The sequence below is a fragment of the Oncorhynchus kisutch genome, linkage group LG4 (genome assembly GCF_002021735.2).
Source record: "Oncorhynchus kisutch isolate 150728-3 linkage group LG4, Okis_V2, whole genome shotgun sequence".
In the NCBI taxonomy this organism is placed as follows: Eukaryota; Metazoa; Chordata; class Actinopteri; order Salmoniformes; family Salmonidae; genus Oncorhynchus; species Oncorhynchus kisutch.
Genome location: NC_034177.2, coordinates 81,635,160 through 81,658,341, shown reverse-complemented (window position 1 = coordinate 81,658,341; position 23,182 = coordinate 81,635,160). Strand labels below are relative to the sequence as shown.

The 23,182-nt window shown below is 40.6% G+C and overlaps 1 protein-coding gene across 2 annotated transcripts in view; it reads right to left on the bottom strand.

The window, feature by feature from the left end:
• The window catches only part of LOC109890065 (E3 ubiquitin-protein ligase MARCH8-like), a 135,077-nt gene extending 112,176 nt beyond the window's left edge, over window positions 1-22,901 (bottom strand). For both annotated transcript variants that reach the window (XM_031823787.1, XM_031823786.1), the window contains exon 1: window positions 22,784-22,901. The gene's annotated coding sequence lies outside the window, so the exon portion shown is untranslated. The remainder of the gene's footprint in view (window positions 1-22,783) is intronic.
• Between the last annotated feature and the right edge of the window lie 281 nt (window positions 22,902-23,182).

The window sequence follows — 23,182 nt, the reverse complement described above, 5'->3', positions numbered from 1 at the left end:
GAGAGGGAAGAAGAGGGTTAGAGAGGGAAGAAGAGAGGAAGAAGAGGGTTAGAGAGAGAGAGGGGGAAGAAGAGGGTTATAGAGAGAAGAAGAGAGGGAAGAAGAGGGTTATAGAGAGAAGAAGAGAGGGAAGAAGAGGGTTAGAGAGAGATAGAAAGGGAAGAAGAGGGTTAGAGAGAGATCGAGAGGGAAGAAGAGGGTTAGAGAGAGATAGAGAGGGAAGAAGAGGGTTAGAGAGAGATGGAGAGGGAAGAAGAGGGTTAGAGAGAGATAGAGAGGGAAGAAGAAGGTTAGAGAGAGATAGAGAGGGAAGAAGAGGGTTAGAGAGAGAGATAGAGAGAGGGAAGGAGAGAAGGAAGAAGAGGTTTAGAGAGAGTTAGAGAGAGAAAGACAGGGAGGGAGAGGGTTAGAGAGAGTTAGAGAGAGAAAGACAGGGAAGGAGAGGGTTAGAGAGAGTTAGAGAGAGAAAGACAGGGAAGGAGAGGGTTAGAGAGAGATAGAGAGAGAAAGACAGGGAAGGAGAGGGTTAGAGAGAGATAGAGAGACATCCAACTCATAACTGCCTATGAGCTCATCTTCAGTTAGACAGTGAGTCCAGAGAAATGTCTGCACCAACCACTGTTAGTGCTACATGGACACGGGCCCAGCCTTCCCCCTCCTTCACACTACTGCACGTACACACACACACACACACCATATTTCTATGGTCCAATCAATAACTTAATGAAAAGGTCAGATTGGTCAGAAATTGACCTTGTTGCCATGACACCAGCTACTGGAGGCACCTGCTGAAACACACAAACACGCGTATAAATGTGGATGCACACGTGTGAGCATAGACACACAGGCATTGTTTCTATTTAAAAGGAATAATAAAATAACAAATATTGTCATTTACATTCAGAGTAAGTTTAATCTTCACGGTCCGCTTCACTCATCTACATGACAAAATCCCCAACATCAAAAAGTCTTCAGACCAGAAAGGTTTACAAAAACAACACTCATCTTGACTGACTGACTGACTGACTGACAAATATAAACAACTAGATCTGGTCTTACTTTGCAACCCAGATTCCTCATGTATTTAAAAAGTCTCTCTCCTCAGGCAGTGAGGTCTCTCTCCTCAGGCAGTGAGGTCTCTCTCCTCAGGCAGTGAGGTCTCTCTCCTCAGGCAGTGAGGTCTCTCTCCTCAGGCAGTGAGGTCTCTCTCCAGTCCAGAGTCCTGTCAGGTAAATCTATATCCATCCTCCATCTGTTTTCTACCCGGCTGAACCCTTGTTATTCACACGGAGCAGACCCAGACCTGCACTGACCCTCTTCCATCAGATAGACAGAGTAGACATTTGGTGTGTATGTGTGTGACTGTGACAGAGATGGCTTGGAGCTACACACCTCCTAGTAATGAGACTCAATGCTTCAACTCCTTCTCAATGCGCTTACATTATTAAACTAGCAGCACTTATCTGGACAAATACTCACACAGAGACGTGAGAGCAGTAGTGTGAAAACAGGTCCTCCTTTCTCCTAAATGTTATCCTCCTCCTCTATGCTAGCCGGCTCAATCACCAGCATCACTGACATTTCAGGCTCTTCAGTAATACTATTGTCAACCTCATTAGAATATATGCTAATGAGTGTTAGGGTTGAGAAGTCTGAGACAGGGCTTTGAACACAGAGTGGTAAAGTTGGAGGGGAGAGCGAGACGAGACGAGACCAGACGAGACCAGACCAGACCAGACCAGACCAGACAAATTACTTGTGGTAAAGTGGTACAACAGCTGTAAATGACATGGCATCACCTTGGCTCTGATTGCTGTCAACACACACACACACACGGAAGCATGCATGCACTCACACACACGCGCTCACACACACACACACTGAGTCTTTGATTATTCATACACATTTTGTCTTGCTGAGAGTTTTATCATGTCTAATAACACATGAGGACGTTCCTGAATATCCATCCTGTTTTAACACAGTTAATATCCATCCTGTTTAACACAGTTAATATCCATCCTGTTTAACACAGTTAATATCCATCCTGTTTAACACCGTTAATATCCATCCTGTTTAACACCGTTAATATCCATCCTGTTTAACACCGTTAATATCCATCCTGTTTAACACAGTTAATATCCATCCTGTTTAACACCGTTAATATCCATCCTGTTTAACACCGTTAATATCCATCCTGTTTAACACCGTTAATATCCATCCTGTTTAACACAGTTAATATCCATCCTGTTTAACACAGTTAATATCCATCCTGTTTAACACAGTTAATATCCATCCTGTTTAACACAGTTAATATCCATCCTGTTTAACACAGTTAATATCCATCCTGTTTAACACAGTTAATATCCATCCTGTTTAACACAGTTAATATCCATCCTGTTTAACACAGTTAATATCCATCCTGTTTTAACACAGTTAATATCCATCCTGTTTTAACACAGTTAATATCCATCCTGTTTAACACAGTTAATATCCATCCTGTTTAACACAGTTAATATCCATCCTGTTTAACACAGTTAATATCCATCCTGTTTAACACAGTTAATATCCATCCTGTTTAACACAGTTAATATCCATCCTGTTTAACACAGTTAATATCCATCCTGTTTAACACAGTTAATATCCATCCTGTTTAACACAGTTAATATCCATCCTGTTTAACACAGTTAATATCCATCCTGTTTAACACAGTTAATATCCATCCTGTTTAACACAGTTAATATCCATCCTGTTTAACACAGACTAGGAAGAGTGGATTAATGCCTTACAACTGGGTATAAGATGACATCTCATTTCACTACATAGTCCTCACATTTTCTATGAGACACAGACACATGATACTATGTAATCACATACTTTCTGCTCTGTAGGCGTACTGTAGGTTCATATAACCATATGGGCTGAGGTCCTAGACTAGATAATACTGCAGGGTTGGGAAATACAGAAAGTAATCCAAATTTAAATTCCAATTCATTGAAGAAAATTGAAATTGCAATTTCAAGGCACTTCCTGAATTGACTGGAATTGAAATGAAATTGACCCCAACCCTGCAATAGAGCCATGTCTCTCTCCCTCTCTCTGTCTGTAATGATATGCATAGCCTCGGGCATGGTCCTGCCTATATTTCTTTGGTCCACAGCTTTACCTGGCTGCTCACTGCTCAGAGATTCACACACACACACACACACACACACACACACACACACACACACACACACACACACACACACACACACACACACACACACACACACACACACACACACACACACACACACACACACACACACACACACACACACACACACACGTTCAACACTGCATGTCATGATAGATAGGAATCTGAAAAACAGAGAGAGGATAGTCATAAACGCATGGATGACCAGAGGAGATTCAGAAAGTCACTGGACTGAATTGGTGAATTGTACCCTTTGACAGGGAGCTGTTGGACTGACACTCTCTCCTCTAGAGAGTCTCCCATCATACAATGCATTCAGAAAGTATTCAGATTCCTAGATTTTTTCCCACATTTTATTAAGTCACAGCCTTGTTCTAAAATGTATTAAGAGAGAGGAGAGAGGATGGAGAGAATAAATGACAGGGAGAGGTGAGGAGACTGATTACACATTTTGCTAGAAGAGCAGAATGAAATAAAAACACCTGGAAAACAACAGGAAGAGAAGAAAAGCGCAAACACATCAGAAATTCAAAATGAGAAGGGGAAGTTGATTGAGAGGCCATGCACAGGCACACACACTGTTGTGCTATCACTGACACACACGCACACACTTTCTCAAACAATGCTGCTTGCTTCAGTCCATCTCAGAGAAATACGGGCAGTAGTTCATGGTATGGTTTCCCGGTTTCATGTGTATGATGATTAAGGCAGCCTGAGCTGTTGAGACTAAATTACTCTGATACTGTTTCATCCAACAGGATAATTGATTCCCCATTGACATAAACCACTGCAATGCTTCATCCTATAAACCCAACTCCATTTGCAGAAGAATCAAGGAAATCAAGACCGTACATGTATAAGTGTATACTAACCACGCATGCAGTACGCACTTCCAGGAATCAGTGTGATATGACTTTGATACATTTTTCTGTTCATTATGAATCGTAAATCTGCTTGGTTCTATTCGTTATTAAAAACTATGATAACCATATTGTTATCATTAGAAAGTATGAGCTATATGGAAAATTCAGCATGTACACACACACACACACACAGGACTTACAGTACACAGTAAAGAGAAGTGTCAGTTGTCATATCACTTCCTTTGTGAAATCACATGACCGAGAGAGCCACAGGTCTCAGTACACTTACTGGAAGTTGTGTCAACCAAAACAAGCCATCAACAACAGTAAACTACCCAGTTATCAGTAATCTTTATAAACCATTAACAGTAAACTGTTATCAGTAATCTTTAACAAAGTTATGACTCATCAAAACAATGCAAAACCCAGCAGTGTTTTCCCTAGAGTTTATTTTCTCAGGCAGAATGCCAAGACTAGTCCCTATAGACTGACATCCAGGTCTGGGGCCTTCACAGAAGTTTCCATTGAAATGAACTGATTCCAAATTATAGACTCAAGTAAAAAAACGAATAGTGTTTAATGCATATTTTTCCACAAGTGGGAAGCCAAGTAGAAAAAACAAATATTCACCAGAGTTTTCCATGGCAATGAAACAAAAGGATGTGACAATGAAAATAAAGTGGGCAACAGGGGAGGCCCGCCGGAACGATAGCTCATTATAGGGAAAACACTGACAAGTCTACACAAAAGTCAGTTGAAGACTGTCAACTAACTGCACTACAGTCTAGTCCCAACTCTTTGTGCCACTGTGATGTGTACGTTTATTACTCTCATCCAGAGACGCAAATTTCACTGGGGACAGGGGGGACATGACCCCTCTACAATCTGAAATTGCATTTTTGTCCCGCCAAGTTTAATCATTGGAATGTGATACAAAACTAGGCAACGGTGTGCTTTAGGACAATGCGGACACCTCAGAGCGGTCAGGTAGGCTGTTTGGAGTGTTAATCTGACTGGATAAAATAAAACATTTAAATATTATGTCCCCCCCACTTCTAAGTTGTGCCCCTGTTCTCATCTTATCCCAGAAGATAAGAGCCAGAAGATGATGTAACTGGGCTGGGCTGTATAGTGGTAACAGTTATGGTACACTAGACTACATACCCATGACTGGGGGCATTCACAGTTCAGCCTGAGGACTATATATTAACTCTCCAACAACCCTTGACTTACTTTACATTCCTTTCTGCTCCTAGTGGAGGGAAAGGCCCCACAAAAAACATTAAAATCAGAAACACATATATTTGCAAACATATTTACATATACCCGGAATTTGATTTGGTAAAATGGTGCTGCCGAGTATACAAAATCAACATACAGAATATAAAGGTGATAAACATAATAAACTGACAGAATATTTTACGACTAATTTACAAATCCACATACACCTTTAACAGAAAAAAATGAATAATTATGCATGGTACGGATGTACAAACCAAAAAATGGATGATGTGCAATGAAGCAGAACTATATACGGTGCCTTCGGAAAGTATTCAGACCCCTTGACTTTTTCCACATTTTGTTACGTTACAGCCTTATTCTAAAAATGGATTAAATAAATAAAAATCCTCAGCAATCTACAGACAATACCCCATCATGACGAAGCAAAAACACATTTTGAGAAATGTTTGCAAATGTAATAAAAAATTAAAAACAGAACAATCGGGTTCTTGGTCACCTCCCGACCAAGGCCCTTCACCACTGATTGCTCAGTTTGGACGGGTGGACAGCTTTAGGAAGAGTCTTAATGGTTCTAAAATTCTTCCATTTCAGAATGATGGAGGCCACTGTGTTCTTGAGGACCTTCACTGCTGCAGAAATGTTTTGGTATCCTTCCCCAGATCTGTGCCTTGACAGAATCCTGTGTCATGACGTTGGCCTGGGGTTAGGTTTATGACAGTCATAAATACCTCTTCCCCCCTTTTTCCTCTCTCTACCCGACTGATGTTACATTTGCAAACCCCTTTGGTTAACATAGAGATTCTGGGAACATCAGAAGGTGGGGGGAAATGAACTATATTCTGGGAATCCGACCAGTTGAACATATGCAGTGGTACTTAATGAATATGATGTCAGTTCGGTTGTCATCTGAGACATTCTCATCAATGATAAGATGACATAAACTCTACAGTGGAAAGTCTACACATCAGAGTTATCAGATTCACATGGAATTGTTGTTCAATTTAAATGTTTGAATATGACATTATTTGTGATGGGTTGAAATTTGATTTTAGCTTCTAAAATGTGAGATTTGGGTTATGCTCAATCAGTGGCCCGCCCCTGTGGAGGGACATGGGCTATAAAGCCTTGACAACAATATAGCCTGCTGTTCCGAGGATGTGAGGACGACGGTCCGATGTCAGAATGGTTCAGATAATCAGATAGTCATTTGTAATCAAGTTATGATTAATTATGTGTACGTGTAATTCTGTGTGATTAGTTAGGTATTTAGTAAATAAATAATTCAACCCAATTTTGTATTGCTGATTCAACTTGTTAGCCAGGGTTCATGAAGATAACCAAGAATTTACAACTTTCAGATGAGACTGAATTAAGGTGAGGATTAATATGGACTGCTATTGATGTAAAATATTACTAGGTCTTTAAGAGTTTATTTGGAAGATAACAGCTCTATAAATATTATTTTGTGGTGCCCGACTCTCTAGTTAATTACATTTACATGATTAGCTCAAACAGGTAATATTAATTACGGGAAAATTATTTTATAGAATAGCATGTCATATCACTTAATCCGGTTTAGCCAAAGACACGACACCTGTCTCTGAGCTCTACGGACAATTCTTTTGACCTCATGTCTTGGTTTTTGCACTGACATGCCCTGTCAAGTGTGGGACCTTATATAGACAGGTGTGTGCCTTTCCAAATCATGTCAAATCGATTGAATTTACCACAGGTGGATTCCAATCAAATTGTAGAAACATCTCAAGGATGATCAATGGAAAAAGGATGCACCTGAGCTGAATTTCGAGTCTCATAGCAAGGGTCTGAATACTTGTGTAAATAAGGTATTTCTGTTTTTAGGTTTAAATAAAATGTCCAATCATTTCTAAAAACTTGATGTCATTATTAACTTGATTTCACTATGTCATTATAGGGTATTGTGTGTAGATTTCTGAGGAAATTGTTTAATTTAATCATTTTTAGAATATGTCTGTAACGTAACAAAATGTGTAAAAAGTCAAGGGGTCTGAACTTTCCCAAGGCACTGTATGCAGTCAGACAGTGCAGAGTTCAAAAATGAGATAAAGGGCTTAGCATGTCCCAGATAGAAATGCTATATAGTCCTCCATAAATGCGTTGAAAAATGCAAGAATTATACTTTTATCTGTGGCTTAACAAAGCCCTGTAGCAATTTTTATTCCTGTTAGAGAGAGAATGAGGAAGTAGCCTACTGCTTGCAAAGTTAGCTGCCCTGACTTGCAAAGAAATATGTCACTTTTTCTTTCAAGTGAAACCAGAAAAAAATGTAATTCTTCTGTACCCTTTATGCTATATTTCATATCACGTCTTAGACAAGCATTTTCTTCTAGCCTTTAAGCTGTGTTTCTTTTCAAAGAAAAGTGTTAAAGACTCAGTACTGGTACAGAAGCCATAAGCTGGTAAAGCTGGCTCAGATAGAGAGACAGATGGTGAGGATTCCAGAACCTTCTTTGACATGTCAAGTCAAGAGGGTTCCTAATGAAGTCACTCCACCCCTCTTCCTCTCTTCCCTTCTCTCTCTCTCTCTTCCTTCTCTCTCATCCCTCCCCTCATCATATCCAAGACAACAGAACTGATTAATACAGAGCGGTGTGTGGCAGGGGTTGTTTGAACCACATCCTTATCTCACTGTAGTCAACAAACCTAGCAAATACATTTGTATAATATCATCATTGACACAGGTCTGTATTGAAGTATAGTAAAATACTTTATAATCACACACGTCTTTCATTATACGTTTCCAAAGATAACTAACTCCTGCTGTACATGTGTATCAGCCTGTAAACCTCATTGATGGTCAAACACAAGCTGGCAAGCTTCTGTGTGCTGTGTAACAGGACACACTGTTCAGTTAAGACCATCTTCAGAAAACACACTAAAGCAATAAGGAATGATGATGATCGCTGTTCACACAGAACACCATCTCTGTTTACACTCATAAAGTCATGTTGTGTGCATGCGTGTTATGCTTTGCAGTCCTTTGTACTTTCCTCATTATGGGAATGTTTTTCCGTAGAGGCCTGTAAGAATGGACGCCTGGACGCCGTATGAAGCTCTTTATCTGCAGTAGTTCCAGTCCACAGTGATTTCAAAGTTCTGTATAAAGCTCTTTATCTGCAGTAGTTCCAGTCCACAGTGATTTCAAAGTTCTGTATAAAGCTTTTTATCTGCAGTAGTTCCAGTCCACAGTGATTTCAAAGTTCTGTATAAAGCTCTTTATCTGCAGTAGTTCCAGTCCACAGTGATTTCAAAGTTCTGTATAAAGCTCTTTATCTGCAGTAGTTCCAGTCCACAGTGATTTCAAAGTTCTGCATAAAGCTTTTCCCCATGGATTTAAATTCAAAGGCACAACTTTTTCCAGTTTCATTGCGTACCATTACCATTCCGCTCTCCTCTCAGCTACCATGGCCCATGTTTGGTGAGCGTTCTGGCACAAAATGTCCACCACGCATCACCCAGGTGGTTGCCACACATCGGTAGTGGAATGGGAGGAATTATCCCCCATATAGGCACAATGCGAAGTGTTTTCGGGCTTTGTCAAAAGCGCTATATAAATGCAGCCCACTACTGCTAATCACCTCCTGCCTAGCTCCTATCAGTGTGATTCGGGGGGCTGTGCAAACCGCCTTTACGAAAACATTCAGGGACAAAAACTGTTGTCCTACATTCCAACCACCACAGAGTTCTTTCCACTGCAGGTGCTCTAGGGATGCTAGGATAGCGGTTGGGGGTCTGACATCATCCATAGAAAGAGAGAAGCTATTAGAGAGGATCGATATTCACTGTTAGACAGACATAGTAGAGCACAGCAGGGGTAGATTGAGTTACTGTAGAGAACAGTAGACAGGCAGACATAGTGGAGCACAGAGCACAGCAAGGGTAGATTGAGTTACTGTAGAGAACAGTTGCTCCTGGCTGCAGTGAAATCACTGTGAACTAGAACTACTACAGATAAAGAGATTAATTCAGGGTCCATTCTTACAGCAGGGCAGGGGAAGATTGAGTTACTTTAGAGAACAGTACACAGGCAGACATAGTGGAGCACAGAGCAGGGCAGGGGAGGGGAAGATTGAGTTACTTTAGAGAACAGTACACAGGCAGACATAGTGGAGCACAGAGCAGGGCAGGGGAAGATTGAGTTACTTTAGAGAACAGTACACAGGCAGACATAGTGGAGCACAGAGCAGGGCAGGGGAAGATTGAGTTACTTTAGAGAACAGTACACAGGCAGACATAGTGGAGCACAGAGCAGGGCAGGGGAGGGGAAGATTGAGTTACTTTAGAGAACAGTACACAGGCAGACATAGTGGAGCACAGAGCAGGGCAGGGGAGGGGAAGATTGAGTTACTTTAGAGAACAGTACACAGGCAGACATAGTGGAGCACAGAGCAGGGCAGGGGAAGATTGAGTTACTTTAGAGAACAGTACACAGGCAGACATAGTGGAGCACAGAGCAGGGCAGGGGTAGATTGAGTAATTTAGAGGAAAATACTGGCAACACCAAAGTTGCCAAAATGCACTCACACACACACATCCACACACACACACATCCACACACACATCCACACACACACACATCCACACACACACACACATCCACACACACACACACATCCACACACACACACAGCGGTTTACAGGTTTTTCTATTGGCTAGCTTTGCTTCCTCACAGTCATCCTGCATACTGAAAGCTACACTATGTGAATTCATCTGTATAAAAGCACACTGCTTACTTTTGTCAGGTTTGACTCATCTGATGAACTCTTATCAATTATTTTGGCATTTCCAAAATTGCTGAAAACTGTAACACTAGCTCCAAAGAGCCCTAACCTGGAAAGAGCCCTAACTTAACCTTAACCTGGAAAGAGCCCTATAACCTAACTCTAACCTGAAAATAGCCTTAACCCTAACCTGGAAAGAGCCCTAACCTAATCTGGAAAGAGCAGATATGTTTCAAAGAGAATACTTCATTTCCCAGCTAGACAGAGAGAGAGAGAGAGCGAGAGAGACAGAGACAGAGAGTGAGAGACAGACTATACATACCTTGGCCTAAACATCAGCGCCACAGATAACTTCCACAAAGCTGTGAATGATCTGAGAGACAAGGCAAGAAGGTCCTTCTGTGCTATCAAAAGGAACATAACATTTGACATTAGGATCTGGCTAAAAATACTTGAAACAGTTATAGAACCCATTGCCCTTGATGGTTGTAAGATCTGGGGTCCGCTCACCAACCAAGAATTCACAAACACCAAATTGAGACTCTGCATGCAGAATTCTGCATAAAATCCTATGCGTACAATGTAAAACACCAAATAATGCATGCGGCCGAATCCCGCTAATTATCAAAATCCAGAAAAGAGCAGTTAAATTCTACAACCACCTAAAAGGAAGCGATTCCCAAACCTTCCATAACAAAGCCATAACCTACAGAGAGATGAACCTAGAGAAGTCCCCTAAGCAGGCTGGTCCTGGGGCTCTGTTCACAAACATAAACAGACCCAACAGAACCCCAGAGCACCAACACAATTAGAGCCAACCAAATCATTAGAAAACAAAAAGATAACTACTTGACATATTGGAAAGAATTTACAAAAAAAAACAGGGCAAACTACAATGCTATTTGGCCCTAAACAATGGCAGAATACCTGACCACTGTGGCTGAACCAAAATTAAGGAACACTTGGACTATGTACAGACATAGCCTTGTTATTGAGAAAGTTCGCCGTAGACAGACCTGTCTCTCAAGAGAAGACGGGGTGTGCACACTGCCCACAAAATAAGGTGGAAACTGAGCTGCACTTCCTAACCTCCTGCCCAATGTATGACCATATTAGAGACACATATTTCCCTCAGATTACACAGATCCACAAATAATTTTGTTTATCCATTTCACTTGCTTCGGCAATGTAAACGTGTTTCCCATGCCAATAAAGCCCCTTGAATTGAAGAGAGAGAGAGAGAGAGACTGATCATGCTGTATCTGTGATTATCTTTGTTTTATCTACCAAAGGGCTCTTTGTCTATCGCTCTGTTTCTGCAACAACACAATAGTTATGTCTGAATGTATACAAGATGCTCTTACTGGAGAGAAATACTCATAGTTAATGTAGCCGCCTCATCTCATAGTTAATGTTGCCGCCTCATCTCATAGTTAATGTTGCCGCCTCATCTCATAGTTAATGTTGCCGCCTCATCGTTAATGTTGCCGCCTCATCTCATAGTTAATGTTGCCGCCTCATCTCACAGTTAATGTTGCCGCCTCATCTCATAGTTAATGCTGCCGCCTCATCTCATAGTTAATGTTGCCGCCTCATCTCATAGTTAATGTTGCCGCCTCATCTCATAGTTAATGCTGCCGCCTCATCTCATAGTTAATGCTGTCGCCTCATCTCATAGTTAATGTTGCCGCCTCATCTCATAGTTAATGTTGCCGCCTCATCTCATAGTTAATGTTGCCGCCTCATCTCATAGTTAATGTTGCCGCCTCATCTCATAGTTAATGTTGCCACCTCATCTCATAGTTAATGCTGTCGCCTCATCTCATAGTTAATGTTGCCGCCTCATCTCATAGTTAATGTTGCCGCCTCATCTCATAGTTAATGTTGCCGCCTCGTCTCATAGTTAATGTTGCCGCCTCATCTCATAGTTAATGTTGCCGTCTCATCTCACAGTTAATGTTGCCGCCTCATCTCATAGTTAATGTTGCCGCCTCGTCTCATAGTTAATGTTGCCGCCTCATCTCATAGTTAATGTTGCCGCCTCATCTCATAGTTAATGTTGCCGTCTCATCTCACAGTTAATGTTGCCGCCTCATCTCATAGTTAATGTTGCCGCCTCATCTCATAGTTAATGTTGCCGTCTCATCTCATAGTTAATGTTGCCGCCTCATAGTTAAGGATGGGACCCTTTGTTTCAATTTTCGCCTGAAATCTAACTGTCTATAGCTCAGGACCTGAAGCAAGGACATGTATATTCTTGATACAATTTGAAAGGAAACACTTTGAAGTTTGTAGAAATGTAAAATTAATGTAGGAAAATATAACACATTAGATCTGGTAAAGATAATACAAACAAAAAAACATGTTTTCTATTTTTTTGTTTGTTCCATCATCTTTGAAATGCAAGAGAAAGGCCATACTTCAGATAGGAGTCTAGCTGTCATTTTTATTTGCCACCAGATGGCAGCAGTGTGTGTGCAAAGTTTCAGACTGATCCCGTGAAGAATTACATTACTGCATAATATTTATATCAAGTTTGCCAGGAATTTGCCCTAATTGGTCAATTTATACATTTTCAAGTACATAAGGGGAGGGAAAGGTGATACCTAGTCAGCTGTACAACTGAATGCCTTCAATTGAAATGTGTCTTCCCCATCTAATCCAGCCTCTCTGAATCATAACTATAGAGAACATACAAAAATGCTATGATAGTACAAAATGCAAGTTGACACACTCCCAGGAATGTCATACATGATGCATCATATCATTAGCTTATACACTAACTTTCACACATCTAGATGGCCGGCGGGGTGGGTGTGGAGCCAGAGACAGCAGTGGGGTCAAACTGTAGACACCAGTTCCTACATTTGAACATGAAAATGTATTTTCTCAAATAAAACTATGCTACATTTTATCTCTGGGACCCTCATGTTGACAAATCAGAGCAAGATTACTTAATGTAAGTACATTGTTCACCTTCAGAGGTGAATGTATCAAACCGGTTGCAGTGATTAGTGTTTTGTTGTCATGCACTCTCCATGGTATTTCACTTTAATAGCTACTGTTAATTGGACATTGCAGTTAGATGAACAATAATTTAAGGTTTCTGCCCGTAGAAGACATGTCTATGTCCCGGACAGTTGGCTGTTGTATACAACGTCACTCTGGTCACATTAACGCACGTTAGCAACAACCATCCCGGTTTAGGGACACCTATCCCGTAGAGGTTATTGCTGCCGCCTCATAGTTAATGCTGCCGCCTCATAGTTAATGCTGCTGCCTCATAGTTAATGCTGCCGCCATTCTGATCATAGTGGAGAAAAAGTAACACATAGCAAAGGTCTCTTCATAAAAGCAGTGACATAATAATCACAGTGAAGACACAGGTTGCATCCAAATAATCTCTCCTTTCTCCTGAAGTTTGCACTCGTTCACTACTCCCCAAAAATGTCAAGGATTTGGATTGGTGTAGGCATGGGCCAGAGGGAATTCACACCGTATTTCTTACATAGTACCAGTCATTTCCTTTCAAATCCATGAAGGGAAGTGAACAAGTGAACACTTCGGGAGATTATCGGGACACAACCACACAGAGGGGTAAGAGGCTGTGTGTGTGTGTGTGTCTGAATCAATATTTCTCTCATTGTCCCCCAAAATGAAATCATGGGAGGGGACTGTGGATCAATCTTTGTTTGACTCACGATATCTCAGACAGCACTGGCCTGATTTTGACAAAACTTGGGTGAAAGATGTCTCTTGCCATAGAGATCCGGCATTTACTAAATTACATTGATTGGACCGAGGTGGGAGCTATAGTAATTTACTGAAATTTGTGAGTCACACCAGAGAGGAAGAGGCAAAGCAGCAGGTGGCGTTTTTTCGCAAGGAGTTTTTATGGAGGTCAATGAAGTGTCGAATTTGATTAACAAAAAATGTAATGGCTTATTTGCTACGTGTGGCTTATTTGATTGAATAGAAGTTTCGTAGTGCTTAAGTTGTTTTGAGTGTACTGATGAGTAGGACACGTGACATCATGGCAACTTTGACAAAAAACACTATATCGGACTTGTGCCTGTTGTTCACACGCGTACAGTTGAAGTCGGAAGTTTACATACACCTTAGCAAAATACATTTAAACTCAGTTTTCACATTTCCTGACATTTAATCCAAGTAAAAATTCCCTGTCTTAGGTCAGTTAGGATCACCACTTTATTTTAAGAATGTGAAATGTCAGAATAATAGTAAAGAGAATAATTTATTCTCAGCTTTTATTTATTTCATCACATTCCCAGTGAGTCAGAAGTTTACATACACTTGGTAGTTGGTAGCATTGCTTTTAAAGTTTACATACACTTGGTAGTTGGTAGCATTGCTTTTAAATTGTTTCACTTGGGTCAAACATTTCAGGTAGCCTTCCACAAGCTTCCCACAATAAGTTAGGTGAATTTTGTCTCATTCCTCCTGACAGAGCTGGTGTAACTGAGTCAGGTTTGAAGGCCTCCTTGGTCGCAAACGCTTTTTCAGTTCTGCCCACAAATTTTCTATGGGATTGAGGTCAGGGCTTTGTGATGGCCACTCCAATACCTTGACTTTGTTGTCCTTAAGCCATTTTGCCACAACTTTGGAAGTGTGCTTGGGGTCATTGTCCATTTGGAAGATCCATTTGCGACCAAGCTTTAACTTCCTGACTGATGTCTTGAGATGTTGCTTCAATATATCCACATAATTTTCCTGCCTCATGTTGCCATCTATTTTGTGAAGTGCACCAGTCCCTCCTGAGCATGATGCTGCCACCCCTGTGCTTCACGGCTTAAAACCCTCCCCCTTTTTTCTCCAAACATAACGATGGTCATTATGGCCAAACAGTTCTATTTTGGTTTCATCAGACCAGAGGACATTTCTCCAAAAAGTACAATCTTCATCCCCATGTGTAGTTGCAAACCATAGATTGGCTTTTTTATGGCGGTTTTGGAGCAGTGGCTTCTTCCAAGCTGAGCGGACTTTCAGGTTATGTCGATATAGGACTCGTTTTACTGTGAATATAGATAATTTTGAACCTGTTTCCTCCAGCATCTTCACAAGATCCTTTGCTGTTATTCTGGGATTGATTTGCACTTTTCACACCAAAGTACGTTCATCTCTAGGAGACAGAACACGTCTCCTTCCTGAGAGGGATGACGGCTGCATGATCCCATGGTGTTTATACTTGCGTACTATTGTTTGTACAGATGAACGTGGTACCTTCAGGCATTTGGAAATTGCTCCCAATGATGAACCAGACTTGGAGGTCTACAATTTTTTTTCTGAGGTCTTGGCTGATTTCTTCTGATTTTCCCATGATGTCAAGCAAATAGACACTGCGTTTGAAGGTCCTTCTTTGGACACGGTGTTAACTAACCTCCAGACGAGCATCAATGACATACAACTCTCCTTCCGTGGCCTCCAACTGCTCTTAAATGCAAGTAAAACTAAATGCATGCTCTTCAACCGATCTCTGCCCGCACCTACCCGCCTGTCCAGCATCACTACTCTGGATGGTTCTGAATTAGAATATGTGGACAATTACAAATACCTAGGTGTCTGGTTAGACTGTAAACTCTCCTTCCAGACTCACATTAAGCAACTCCATTCCAAAATTAAATCTAGAATCAGCTTCCTATTTCACAACAAATCATCCTTCACTCATGCTGCCAAACATACCCTGGTAAATCTAACTATCCTACCGATCCTTATCTTTGTCGATGTCATTTACAAAAGAGCCTCCAACACTCTACTCAGCAAATTGGATGCAGTCTATCACAGTGCCATCCGTTTTGTCACCAAAGCCCCATATACTACCCACCACTGTGACCTGTATGCTCTCGTTGGCTGGCTCTCGCTTCATATTCGTCGCCAAACCCACTGGCTCCAGGTCATCTATAAGTCTTTGCTAGGTAAAGCCCCACCTTATCTCAGCTCACTGGTTACCATAGCAGCACCCACCCGTAGCACGCGCTCCAGCAGGTATATCTCACTGGTCATCCCCAAAGCCTATTCCTCCTTTGGCTGCCTTTCCTTACAGTTCTCTGCTGCCAATGACTGGAATGAATTGCAAAAATCACTGAAGCTGGAGACTCATATCTCCCTCACTAATTTTAAGCATCAGCTGTCAGAGCAGCTCACAGAGCACTGCACCTGTACATAGCACATCTGTAAATAGCCCATCCAACTACCGCGTCCCCATATTGATTTTGTTTTTTTTGCTCCTTTGCACCCCAGTATCTCTACTTGCACATTCATCTTCTGCACATCTATCACTCCAGTGTTTAATTGCTAAATTGTAATTACTTCGTCACTACGGCCTATTTATTGCCTTACCTCCCTAATCTTACCTCATTTGCACACACTGTTTATAGATTTTTTCTATTGTGTTACTGACTGTATGTTTGTTTATTCCATGTGTAACTCTGTGTTGTTGTTTGTGTTGCACTGCTTTGCTTTATCTTGGCCAGGTCGCAGTTGTAAATGAGAACTTGTTCTCAACTGGCCTACCTGGTTAAATAAAGGTGAAATTAAAAAAATTAAATAAAATGCATCCACAGGTACACCTCCAATTTTAGATTTTCCCATGATGTCAAGCAAAGAGGCACAAGCACTGAGTTTGAAGGTAGGCCTTGAAATACATCCAGAGGTACACCTCCAATTGACTCAAATGATGTCAATTGGCCTATCAGAAGATTCTAAACCCATGACATAATTTTCTGGAATTTTCCAAGCTGTTTAAAGGCACAGTCAACTTAGTGTATATAAACTTCTGATCCACTGGAATTGTGATTCAGTGAATTATAAATGAAATAATCTGTCTGTAAACAATTGTTGGAAAAATGACTTGTGCCATGCAAAGTAGATGTCCTAATCGACTTGTCAAAACTATAGTTTGTTATTAACAAGAAATTTGTGGAGTGGCTGAAGAACGAGTTTTAATGACTCCAACCTAAGTGTATGTAAACTTCCGACTTCAACTGTATCTACCCTCTCATTGGCTAGAAAGGTCCCACCTGATCTTGCCTCCTCACGAATGCCTTCCAGTCTGAGCACCAGTCTCTTTATCTAACATTCCAGTCCTTAGCACTTCTTGTCATTGCCTTTCACACTTGATATGGAGTACAGGGAGTGGATTAGCTAAAGAGACTGGTACCAAGGCAAACTGACTTTCAATTCAGAATAGATGTATTATTATTATTTGAATTGTTAGAGTAGCCACTTGAGTATCTGGTCAATATAATGGATACTCTGGTCACACGATTGTTTCAATCTACATATTTTTCTTGAACAATCAAAAAGGACTGGCTTGAAAGACTAACAGGAGGAATTTGCCCTTGTGTGCACAACTAAGCTGGTGTCTCATCACCAGTCTACAGAAAGATGGACAGCGAGAGAGAGAGAGAGAGAGAGAGCAAGGATAGATAAAAAAAAAAGAGAATGACTTTGAAAGTGGAAAATGAAGAGAGAGAGAGAGAGAGAGAGAGAGAGCAAGGAGAGATAAAAAAAAGAGAATGACTTTGAAAGTGGAAATTGAAGAGAGAGAGAGAGAGAGAGAGAGAGAGAGAACACCCACACAGTAAAACATATTGTTAACTCAGTTATAAAGACTCATTGACTTTATTAGAGCCTCAGAAAACCCACTGGAAAGTTTTATAGTGTACAACATCCTGCTCTGGCCATGACTTCTGATAAGAGTAAATTCTCTTGATTCGACACAAATTTCATCAGAGCCTTTGAAACCCCTGGAATGTTTCATAAACAATCCTCTCCTGACTAGAGAGGATATTTTATAGTCTTCACCTGACTAGATTTAATACAGTCCTCTCCTGACTAGAGAGGATATTTTATAGTCTTCACCTGACTAGATTTAATACAGTCCTCTCCTGACTAGAGAGGATATTTTATAGTCTTCACCTGACTAGATTTAATACAGTCCTCTCCTGACTAGAGAGGATATTTTATAGTCTTCACCTGACTAGATTTAATACAGTCCTCTCCTGACCACATTTTATACAGACCTCTCCTGACCACATTTTATACAGTCCTCTCCTGACTACATTTTATACAGTCCTCTCCTGACTACATTTTATACAGTCCTCTCCTGACTACATTTTATACAGTCCTCTCCTGACTACATTTTATACAGTCCTCTCCTGACTACATTTTATACAGTCCTCTCCTGACTACATTTTATACAGTCCTCTCCTGACTACATTTTATACAGTCCTCTCCTGACTACATTTTATACAGTCCTCTCCTGACTACATTTTATACAGTCCTCTCCTGACTACATTTTATACAGTCCTCTCCTGACTACATTTTATACAGTCCTCTCATGACCACATTTTATACAGTTCTCTCATGACCAGATTTTATACAGTCCTCTCCTGAACGTGAGTTTTCATAAGAGGAAATGCTCTTCTATAGACACAAACTAATGTTGAAGATGTTGAGGATGAATAGGAGATCAGGGAGAGATAAGTCAGTATTTAGTGTGTATTGTGATGCCTTATTCCTGAACAATTTAAAAATAAAACACATTTGGAATCACACTTGAAAAATGACAGTTGACATACATACTCGCTATACACTCCAGACAGAAACACAAGTAGGCATTTTGAAACACAGCCATTGTTTGACGTTAATGAAATATGACAAGCCAAATATGATTGAAGCCAAAAGAGTTGCAAATGTATGTTGCACCTGGTAACAATCCATACAAAGATGACTATTATTGAGTACATTTCCTGAAAAGGCAAGGGCTTTCTAGGAAATAGTCTACTTGTCCTCGCTACCCACAATTAATTTGGTTTAAAAACCTATTTCTATTTAAATGAACACAATAGGGAATGAGTGATAACTGACAAATACATCTACTGCTACTCCAAACTCACTTTTAACTGCAAGGACATTCTTAAGAATCACCACCATACTGTGTCACACCTAGGGCTGTGATGGTCATGGAATTTTGGATAAAGGTAATTGGCCATTTTTCCTCTTCTCTCCTCCGCTCCTGACTGCCTGTGCCATAGAAATAGAATGAATAGAACGGGAATCCTCATTCTAGTCAATGATGGAGTAATGGGTGAACTGGCAGCCATTGCGAGGAGAAAGCAGGAAGTAAAATCATGATGTGTACCCATCAATATGTGTTGTAATTTGTTGATTCAATGCAACTGACTACAAAAACTACAGTGCATTGCATGACCATATCAGTTAACATAATTTGAATGATCATTCTACATTAACATTGAAATGATTGCATTACAATACCAGGCAGCCATTTCAAGTGTACCCCCATGAGTTTACCAGTCAAATTGCCATACAAATTCCCGGCTGTCCCATCTTCAGTCAGCTATTCATTTTTGTATGATTTATTTTAACCATTACGATATTTTAGTTTTTTTCATGACGGTATTCATCCATAACTACCAGTTACACAGTTATATGGTAATTGTGCCAACCCTAGTGACAGAGTAAAAAAAAAAGGAAGATTAATAGTTAATTGGATAAAATTACTCTCCTCAAAACGCACCTCTAAGAGAACGAATTATGAATTGATTTCATAGCAGACAGTAGAAAGTCGCTTGGCTTTCTCTCTTCTCCCCTGTCGTTTTTTTCACCACGTTCATTGACAGATGTGACAGGGCTTTCTCCTGATTTAGCTTCTTAATTGGGAAGCTTAAATAGAATTTCTCTCTCTGTCTCTTGACAGGTCTCTCTCCTCTTACGTTTGTAAGGAGGACTGTCAGTTTTAACAAAGACAGTCAATTACCAAGATGTCTACCAAATGGAAACCCCTCTCTGATCACACAAGTGTCATGGCAGCTGCACTCATGGACAAACTGCTGCCTGAATACAAACAAATACAATACAACACAACTGCCTGAGTTGACTTTACTCGATGTTTCTTATGGAAGTACTGGCTTGTTGGACCTCTTGGTTTGACTTAAAACTCCTCTGACCATACGGACTGTTGACAATCCATCCCAGAATAGATTAGCTTTAACACAAAGACAGCAAGCTGATACTGTATGGAGAGAACACACAGCTGAAGAGAACAGCAGAGCAAAGCCAGGCCAGATGGGCTGTTCGCCACCCTTTAAGACCAATGGAATAGTCTCAAATAAATAATGCTATGACCCATTATATAACCATATGCTTTCTGTACATAGACACAGGACTACATATCCCCACTGCACATTCACACATTTGGTCAAATACATATTTTTAACCAACAGAAAGCAATCAGAAACTCCACAGTGACTGACGGTGTCCACAGTGTTTTGACAAAGCCAACTACAGTATAGCAGGTATTCCCATGATGACAGATGACAGATAGCAGCAGTATTAGTTACAGTAAGGCCCCACCACAGGAGACATTGTGTTATGCAGGTGTATGCCTGCATGCTACTCAAGATACAAGAGAGCAATAAGAAAAAGAAAGAGGATTGACACCCACCATCTCAGATTGTTCTGAAATCATTTCTGTAGCTAGAAACAGATCGGATTAACATTCCTGAAACATTATTTTGTTGAGATGTAATTTGATCTCAGAGAAATTAAGCTAATTGATTGCACTCAAATTCACCCTTTAAATGTTTAGGATTCACATAATATTCAACAAATATAGTACCCAACATCCGATATTGACCAAACGTCTTCCTACCATTGAGTAAGAGGAATCCAATAAAATTATCAAAGCCACGGACCCCCACATCAACCCCACCCCAACAACCAGTATACACTATCAGCTCTGTTTGACAAGTAGTATGGAGCTGTGGCTTATAGTATCGCTTCTTCATCATTTGCAATCTATTCCCTGTGAATCTGGTGATGTTTTCCCCCATTCAGAGATATTAGCCATTGAAGTCGCTTGCATTATTTTACCATAAATTAGTGTGAAAGTACCACGGTTTTCCCACTAGATGCCGCTGTTCCTGTTACTGCCGTCACGATGTAACCTGTTGCTGGTGGGATGTAATACACACATCCCCTGCCTGTTAAAGTACTGGACTATACTGTACACAGAACACATCAGGCTTGTTCATTAGCCTGTTGCAGTACTGTACACAAAACACAGCACACACAAGATTGCCCGCTCGCACACACATACACATTACATTCACATTTAAGTAATTTAGTAGATGCTCTTATACAGAGCAGCGACTTACACAGGCACGCATTCACACATGGATGCATAGCCTACACGCGAGCAAACACACCCACCTATCTAAAATACAAGGAGTCTGAGAAATTTGTTCAAGAATAAGGATCCAATTGAGGTTGATGGAGTCCAAAGCACTGCAGTAAATGCATTGGTGGGAAATTGAGTTTAGTGGCAGCGAAGAAGAAAAACGGATCCAACCGTTCATCATGATGAAGTGATACTGAAATAAAGAGGAAAGAAAACTTGAGAGAGAAGATGATGAGTCCATTTGAGGACTTACAGAGAGAGAGAGAAAGATCTGCTCAGAATAATGATGGCAGATCATAAATGTATCTGCAACATTCACTATTTCCTCTCTCACCATTATCGCTCAAATTAAACCACAAGCTAGTTCCTAAACCTGCCCATTCATTGCGTGCTGCGGTAGCATATTCTGCATAAATACTTATCAATGCAATCCAATAGGCTCCTAGGATGTCTAGCAATCCACACACAAATCAAATCACTCTGTGCCCATGAGTCAAGATGGGCTACTACAGCTGCACCCTATCGATCGCATCTCTCTCTCCCTGTTCATTACCTACCGGGGACCCGCTCTCTGTTTATTACCTACTGGGGACCGGGCAGTTTCGAAAGAGACCGGATGGTGACCGGAATGTCTATACTGGAACCACATGACCAAGAAAAGAAACACACTCATTAGGCTTTTGTCTATTAACTACATAAGGTACACGATTCGCAATAAACATAATAATTGGAGATATGCTAGGTAAAACATCAGATCTATACAATGAAACAAACCTTCCAATTGTAGGCTTGGCTATTGCGCAACCGCAGCGCAGTTTAGGCTCGCGCAGTTTGTGAAGGTTTGATGACAGATAATGAAATATGAAAATGAAAGCTACATTCTCATCCCTTCACTGACCCATAGTTTATCTAATATACTTGATGATAGACTAAAGAATAGCGCAATATTATTCATGTTCTCCTATCCTAGAATATTTCATCTGGATTATCTCACGTTGTCACAAATAAAACATTATTCATGTCAACACTGGAATACCTAGTGGTTGCATTCCCAAAGAGGAAATGAATGTGTGACGGAAATATTGTGCAAATTAAATGAAAAACAGCAAGAATACCTATGTAGCCTGGCGCTATTTGAAATTAATAGCCTATTATGCAGAATAAAGCAGCTGATTCGCTCTGCGTCCACATATCGCTCATGTAATATTTTAAGTAATATCACACCCACCGTATTTTTAATACTTCCGTATGTTGTAGAATTGCTGACAGTTATGTATTTCTGTAGGCTACAGCAGCGGTCGTGAAATGCAGATATTAAAACAATTTTATGGTCCAAACTAGTCCATCAAGCCAAGCGTCGTCTCAGGAAGAATTATTTTATAAAAGGCGCAGCAGTTACAATGTAGCCAGATAATTTACTGAGGTGCTCCGCGGTGATCAAATGCTCAAATCCCAGTTCAAAATGTACGCAACGTGCAGAACAAAACAATGAACACTCACCGCCGCTTTCTCCCGAACTAAATGGCGATGATGTTTTGTTTATTTCATAGCCCCCATCTGCATCTGAATGTACAGTAGACTATATGCGTCACTGACTTCCGCGTTAAAATGGAGTGAAAAAAATGTGACGGGTAGAAAAAAACGTCGTTAAAGGGCAGGCGCTTCAGCAGAGAAGGCGTCAAGTCATGTTGCATTGATTGATAACGGCTGGTCATATTAATGTTGAGATATTTTCATGATGATGATGATAAGGATGATTTTCGTTGACTGTTAAAATGTACATACACCTGAAAACTATCCACACTGACTAAGCAAGATATTATGTATTCATTATACAGTATGTTTCTTCTTCTAAGACATAATGAATACAGACCATGACTAACCTGACAATGTCACATT